A 7,121-nucleotide genomic window follows, 5' to 3' on the forward strand; every position below is an offset into this window, starting at 1 on the left:
TCAAACATGAATATAATCAAAGTTAATCAATGGTAAACAGAAGCAAGATGAAGTTTAGAAGTCAAGAAACAAATAAAATATTTTTGGTATTTTTGAGAATTAAAATAATACTTGAATTAAAATAAACAAATAAAGGTCAAACTTCAAATCCATTTCAAATCAACTTGGAAGATTCCAAATGGATCATCCTAAGTTCAACAAGGTCAAACAAAGTTTGACAAAAATTTTCAGCATTTTTGGAAACCAGAAACTATTTTTAAACAATTAAAAATGAATAAAAAATAACATAATTGAACTAAAATCTCAAATAAATCTCAAATCAATTTAGAAATTGATGAGAATACTTTTCATAGATTCATCATCATTCAAAGATGTTAAGACAATATTTTTGCATTTTTTGAATATTGGAAACTATTTAAAATGAATGAAAAATAACCAGAAAAGAGAAAATTCACAAAAAATATCAAATGATAAAATAAAAAATATTAAAAATCATTTTCAGAAACTAGAATTAAAAAGGGAAATAATGCAATTGGTCCCATATTTTTTGGATTTAAAATGAAAGAGTAATGAATTTTTGAAATAAAATGAAATAAAGAAAATAAAATGAATTAAATCAGAAAATAGGAAAAGCCTGGCGCGTTGGATCTTAATTCATTAAATGACGTGGAAGATCTAGAGGCTGTGAGACGCGCGTGCATGGTAGTCATTAGTCAAATGAGAAACATAAAGAATTAAAAATAGTCATAACATTGCATGGCCCTGATTCAATATGGAAATCATAATCAATGGCCTAGATTCAAACTGGCAACGGAGACGGTGGTGTACACCACCATCTTCTCCAGCGAGTATGTTAACTCCGGTGATATTTGCAGGTCATGAAATCTCAACCAAAATGGACGATCCTCATATCATTGGAAAGCTGGGGTGATGTACATCACCCCTGTGCCATTGATTTCTCCTCTAGACTCTCACAGAAAGAGAAATCAGAGAGAGAAAATTATGGAGTTCAAACTGAACTTGATGGATTTATGAAATTAAGTACACAATTCAATTGCCTCTTATGAGAGGACTTCAGAGGAGCCAACAAACACAAGAAATGAGCAAGATCCAATGAGATTCGAATTGAAAAAGTTTGAACAACAAACTTTGAAGTGCAGCTCTATGAAGCACGATCCTTCCCAATTCTTAATAGCAGTTTATTCTTGAGATGCAAATAGGGCTAGGCTAAGGAATTAGAGTTCAATACTCAACCAAGGAAGTTGAAAATTGAAACTGAAAAATGAAAGTGAAATGCAAAAATTCCTTTGAGTGAGGTGGGGATTCAGTTCTGTAGCATGTAAGGCGCCTTCAGGTTGGTTTGGAATGAAGCTGAGCACATGTATTTATAGTGAAGCGTGATGCAAGCAAGGTGAAATTCATGTGTGCATGAAATGAGGGCCTCCATGCATGGGCCTGTACAGGCGCATGGGAGGCCCAAATGCAAATGATTTGGCATACTGGTATCACATTAAGCTGAATTGGACGTGTAAAATTGATGGAATTGGCTTGTGCACAAATATTTGACATGGTTTCCATAAATGCACATAAACTTTCACCTCTTTGAAAATACCTCTTAACAAAATGAAACATGGCCTTGTGGGTAATGGTTGGAAAGGTCTTGACATGAGAAACAATTGCTATGTTGAACAAAAATCCATTTGGAATTGGGAAATTTATGAAAACAGGCCATGAAGTTCAATGTGCAAAACATGTATATGACAATTTTGTCAAAATGGACCAACTTCAAGCCCTTCTGTTTCAATGATGCAAGCCTCAAATGACAAAACCTTCAACAGCAAAGTTGTAGATCTTTTCAAGACAATCAATTTGGTCTTAAAGTTTGCATCATTTGTGAAATTCTAGTTAACAGACTATCGATGTCACACAGGATGTTATGACATCCGATTCTGCGCAGACAGGAATGTAAACAGCAGATAAATGTAAGTGTAGTAAATAACACAAGGAATTGTTTACCCAGTTCGGTGTCACACACACCTACGTCTAGGGGCTACCAAGCCAGGGAGGAAATCCACTATTAGCAGTATTAATTCAGGCCTTAAACCACCTGTTTAATCCTATCACTTAATACCTACCCAATGCAATTTCAATCTTAAACTAAGACCAGAGTTCCTAATCACCCCCCCTAAATCACCTCAGTGATTATAACCTTTAATTAGTTTAAAGTTAAATGGCGAAGACACACTTTAAACAACTCTTGATTGTGCTTAACAACTTTAATCAAGAAACACAACACTCACACTTAAAAGCTTAGAGTGACACAACACTTACAAATCAATGAACACCCTAGTCCAATGCAATCATCTAGGTGATAATTGCTTGGCTCACAAGTTACACCTAATACAAGACACACATAAAACTACAGCAGTGAAGTATAATGGAACAATGAATGCTTCACGCTAAAAACCCCTAGGTTCTGAAATCAGGATTGCCATCCTTTTATATTGCAACACTTGGGCCTTGTACTTGTATTTCCTAAAAATAAGGTTAAGCATGTTAACCTAATTTCCACATATTAGGGTGCTAACAAATAGGCTATTTGTTAGGTCCATTAATTGTAGCTTAGTTGTTAGTTTCCTGGATTTTAGCTCAGCTGTTGGATTCCTGAAAAATAGCCTGAGAAAAATACTGAAACAGAAAAACTAACCATCCTACACTTTAGCATATGCTGTCAGGAATGAATGTCATAACATTCAGTTTGACGTTCAGAACATAGGCTATATGCTAGGTCTGTTACTTTCCTGAAAACAGACTGTACTAAATGCTGAACTGTAAAAGACCAACCAGTCTATACTTCAGTATCAGCTGTCAGAGATAAATGTCATAACATGCAGTTTGACATTTAGACAATGGGCCATATGTCAGGTCTGTTATTCTCTTGAAAAACAGACTAAAATAAATACTGAACTGTAGCAGAAAACCAACCTGCCTATTATTTGAAGGTGAGAAAAAACAAGAAAGGGGGGGTTTGAATTGTTTTGAAAAATAAGCGCTTTTCAAAATGAAAATCACACAAGGATTTTATACTGGTTCGCTTATAACACAAAGCTACTCCAGTCCACCCGGCCAAGGTGATTTCGCCTTCAACAAGGACTTAATCCACTAATCTTGAAAGATTACAAACAACACCTAAGAGAGAAGAAAATCTCTTAGTCTTCTCAAGTCTACAGACCACACAAAGTCACTTGAGGAAATCAAACAAATAAAAGATACAAGATATGTAATCTAGAGTGCTTCTAGGAAAGCAAGTATTACAAACTTAAGAACAGATTTTTCACTTAATAAGCAAAAGCTTAGTGAAATTCTTTGAGAGCAAAGATGATTTTCTTGAGCGTGAAATAATTCAGTATAGTTTTGGCTAGTTGATTTCTTGTTACTGAATGTTGATTGCAGCTCTATTTATATATGAGTTGGAGTAGAGTTGAATCTGGTGGATATTAAACTGAGTTTACTCCATCACTTAAATAGCTTCTGCAGTTTAACTTTTCATCTTTGAAGTGACTACTTACCACAAGTAGTATCTTCTCTCTTGGAAGTGGAGATTAACGTCTCTTTCTCTGTTTAGGAAATCTATTTGAAAATCTTTACTTGACTTGAACGTTACTTCTTCATGATTAGCAAGTCCATAATCAGAGTATTTGTGTTTCTGGAGAATCTTGGAATCTTGCTTCTGATGTTGATCTCTTGAGAGTTCAGATGGCGCTGATAACGTTTCTCCAGAATCAGAGCTTCTAGACTTTACTTCATGTTCAGATGCTTCTGATACTTTGCAGTTTTGTCCAGAGTCAGACTTTCTTGAACGAGATTCCACTTCAGATGCTTCTGATACTTGAGAATTTGTATCTGATCTTGTTGTGCATCTGATGACATCATCAGATTTATTACTTCTTTCTTTAGAACCCTGCACACTTAGAAACTTTTCGTTAGGGTGCCATTTTTGGTTTCATCCTTTGTTATCATCAAAATCAAGGAATCTGTTGTAGAACAATTTTTGTTCTTACAATCTCCCCCTTTTTGATGATGACAAAACAACTTAAAATAGCAGATGAAACATGAAATAAATAAGATCAGATAGACAGAAGCTCCCCCTGAGTTAGTGCTAGGGAGTTCATAAGTTTTTACCAGAGCTTTCCAAGTAATGAGATTTCTGAAAACTTTCTGCAATTTCTTAAATTTAATGTTAGAGCTATTTAATCAGAGCTATTTCTACAATTGTTGCAGAGTGCTTAAGGTTTTTAGACAATTTTCATCAGAGCTATTTAATGATTTCTCCCCCTTTTTGTCAGAATCAAAAAGACATAGAAAATAAATAATTGAAGAGAAAAAACAAAACATTGTATTAAAATATAGCAGAAACGAAAAACCAAGAGAACACAAGACATCAGAGTCAGCAAAACAAGAAAGCAAAAACAAGAAGGCAAGCAAAACAAAAAAATCCTAAGTGCCTAAGGGTTCTGAGGCAATTTCTGCAAGATCATGGCAAGCATCTTCTGGATGTTCTCATTGACCGTATCTTGCTTGTCCATTCTGTCTCGGAGGATATTCTGATCTTCCTTAAGGTCCTTCAAAGTCTGAAGAATCATGGGAACAGCAGTTGAAGACTCCCCCTGAGTCAGAGCCTGCTGGGCTTCAGCTTCTGCAGCAGCTTGAGCTTCTGCATCTGCCAGAGCCTTAGCTTCAGCTTCTTGTTGCCTTAGGATTTCTGCTTCCTGAGCAATTCTTTCCTCTTCTATTCTTCTTGCTTCTTCTGCTTCTCTAGCCAACCTCTCTTCCTCAAGCCTTCTGGCTTCAGCCTCTCTGGCAAGTCTCTCCTGGAGTCTTACCTCAGCATTTCTGATGTAGTCATTTCTGACTTGTTCAGATATGCTCTTCAGCCTAAAGGACTCTGATGTCATCCAGCCAATGACTCTGTTCCAGTGTGTCCTTACAGATTCAGGATCATCACTGATTTCAGAGTTAGTGACCAGAGAATCAACCTTTTGAGCTGAAGCCTCTGCAATCATAAAGATGGCTTCCTTAAGGGTAGGTTTAGAAAGCTCAGGTTCAGGTTCTGGTTCAGAGGTATGAGGTGGAGGGCTGAGATTCAAGGTTTGAGGTTCAGATTCTGCTTCTGGTTGAAGACTGGGGGATGAAGCATAAAGTGGGTTTAAATCTAAAGGTTCGGATTCTGGTTCTGGGACAGCGGAAAGAATTGGTGGGGTGATATCAGAGGTGTAAGGATCAGATGGTTGAATTTCAGAGAGTTTAGTTTCAGAGGGGATGGTGGTTGTTTGTTGTGGTGGAAGTGAAGTTGTTTCAGGTTCTATGGTTTGTGGTTGTTGTGAAGCAAGTCTATGAGCATATAGAGTGGCTATTGTTGGAGAGTCAGGATCAGAAGGTTCAGGGTCAGAGGAAACAGTAACGTAGGGAGGTGATTCTGGCATAGAGGATGATGAAGAAGAAGAAGTGCTTTGGTGAGTTTGTGCAGGTATAGAGGGAGGAATGAAGGTTCTGGCTATGTTTAGAACTGGTGTAGGTTGGGAGGTTCTGGTGATTGAGGGTGGGATTTCAGATGTAGTATAAATGGGTTGAGATGAGAGAGGGTTAGAGGAAGCCATCTGAAGATTAGAGGAGACAGGAGGAACAGACTTACCAGTTGAGATTTGCAGAGGAGCTGAAGATCCGCTTCCAGAAGCTCCGTCAAGTCTGGCCTTCTTTGCTGGTGGTGCTATCTTCCTCTCAGAAACACCTCTCTTGTATCTGACTAAATCTTCTTCAGAGTCCAGACAGTCATCGAGGCTGAAATCAGAGACATCAAAACCTTCTTCCAGCAGACGATGAAGATAGAGGGCAACAACGTCTCTGGGCTCATTCTTGAAGAATCTGGCCAGGCCATGAGGCATCTTCCTCTGATCTTTTAGAGATTCCCAGGATGTATCCAGAGTGGGCTTGACTCTAATTTCTTTGATGATTCCCATGCTTTTGAGGTTTTTGGCATTCAGAGGCTTTCCCACATCAATTGCCAGATCATCCATACATCTGGTCTTTTCCAGTTGGTCAACCAATCCATGCTCAATGAAGACATCAGAAAGCAATCTTCCCAGAGGGATGTAAGACCTTGGCTTCATATTGTTTCTGGTTTCTTTGACAGAATCCCTCAGATATCTGAACAGGAGAACAGGGAGGTTGATCTGGATACCCTTCTGAATACAGTATAAAATGCATTTTTGATCAGCATTTATGTAATCAGAGGAGTTGGAGGCTGGGCGATGGTGAATAGTACCCAGAATGATCTTTAGCCACACTCGGAGGTTCTGGTGTAGCTCTTTGTTTTTAGAGGGGTTTCCTTCAACATTTGGTTTGAAGATAGTTGGGTTGATGACTTCAGTGATGCGTTTAGACCTGGGAGGAATGTTGTAAATCCTTTTTCCTCCACTTTCCTCCATATTCAACAAGGAGGCAATTGATGCTTCAGTGATAACAATCTTTACCCCTAGAACAAAAGAGACAATGAATTGGTCATCTGCATCAGCATGTCTCCAGAACTCCTTGACCAGAAGAGGGTAGATTGGACCATAAAGCCTGTTGAAGTAGGTTTCCCATCCTTGTTGACGAAGTTCCCTAGTAAGATCAACGCCATTTCTTCTTAGGTTGTCAAAATCAACCAAAGATTCACACAATACATCCAAACCTTCAAAGGGAGTTGAAAGGTTTATGTGGCGTTCTCGGTCAAGAATGTGGGGTTCTTGATAAACAGGGGTTATAGAAACACCGGTGACGGTTGGAGTTGAAATACTAGAGGTTTGAGCGGTGGAACTTGACTCCATTTGCTGTGAGTAGTTGAACAGTTGTTGTTGTTGAGCATCCATTGTAAAGAAGAAGATGAAGATGAAGAAACTTGCAGAGAATGCTTCGAGAGAGGGTTTAGGGTTTTAGAGTGAGTGAGAGTGATAAGTGTGAAATGTGAGAGAAAGTGTTTATATACTCTAAGAAAAACACATGCAAAACGACACCTCAGAATGCGTTAGACACAACACTCAAAATAGCACGCTTGGGGGGAAAAATGATTACAGCTAATAAAT

Source organism: Lathyrus oleraceus, chromosome 6 (assembly GCF_024323335.1).
Source record: "Lathyrus oleraceus cultivar Zhongwan6 chromosome 6, CAAS_Psat_ZW6_1.0, whole genome shotgun sequence".
NCBI lineage: Eukaryota > Viridiplantae > Streptophyta > Magnoliopsida > Fabales > Fabaceae > Lathyrus > Lathyrus oleraceus.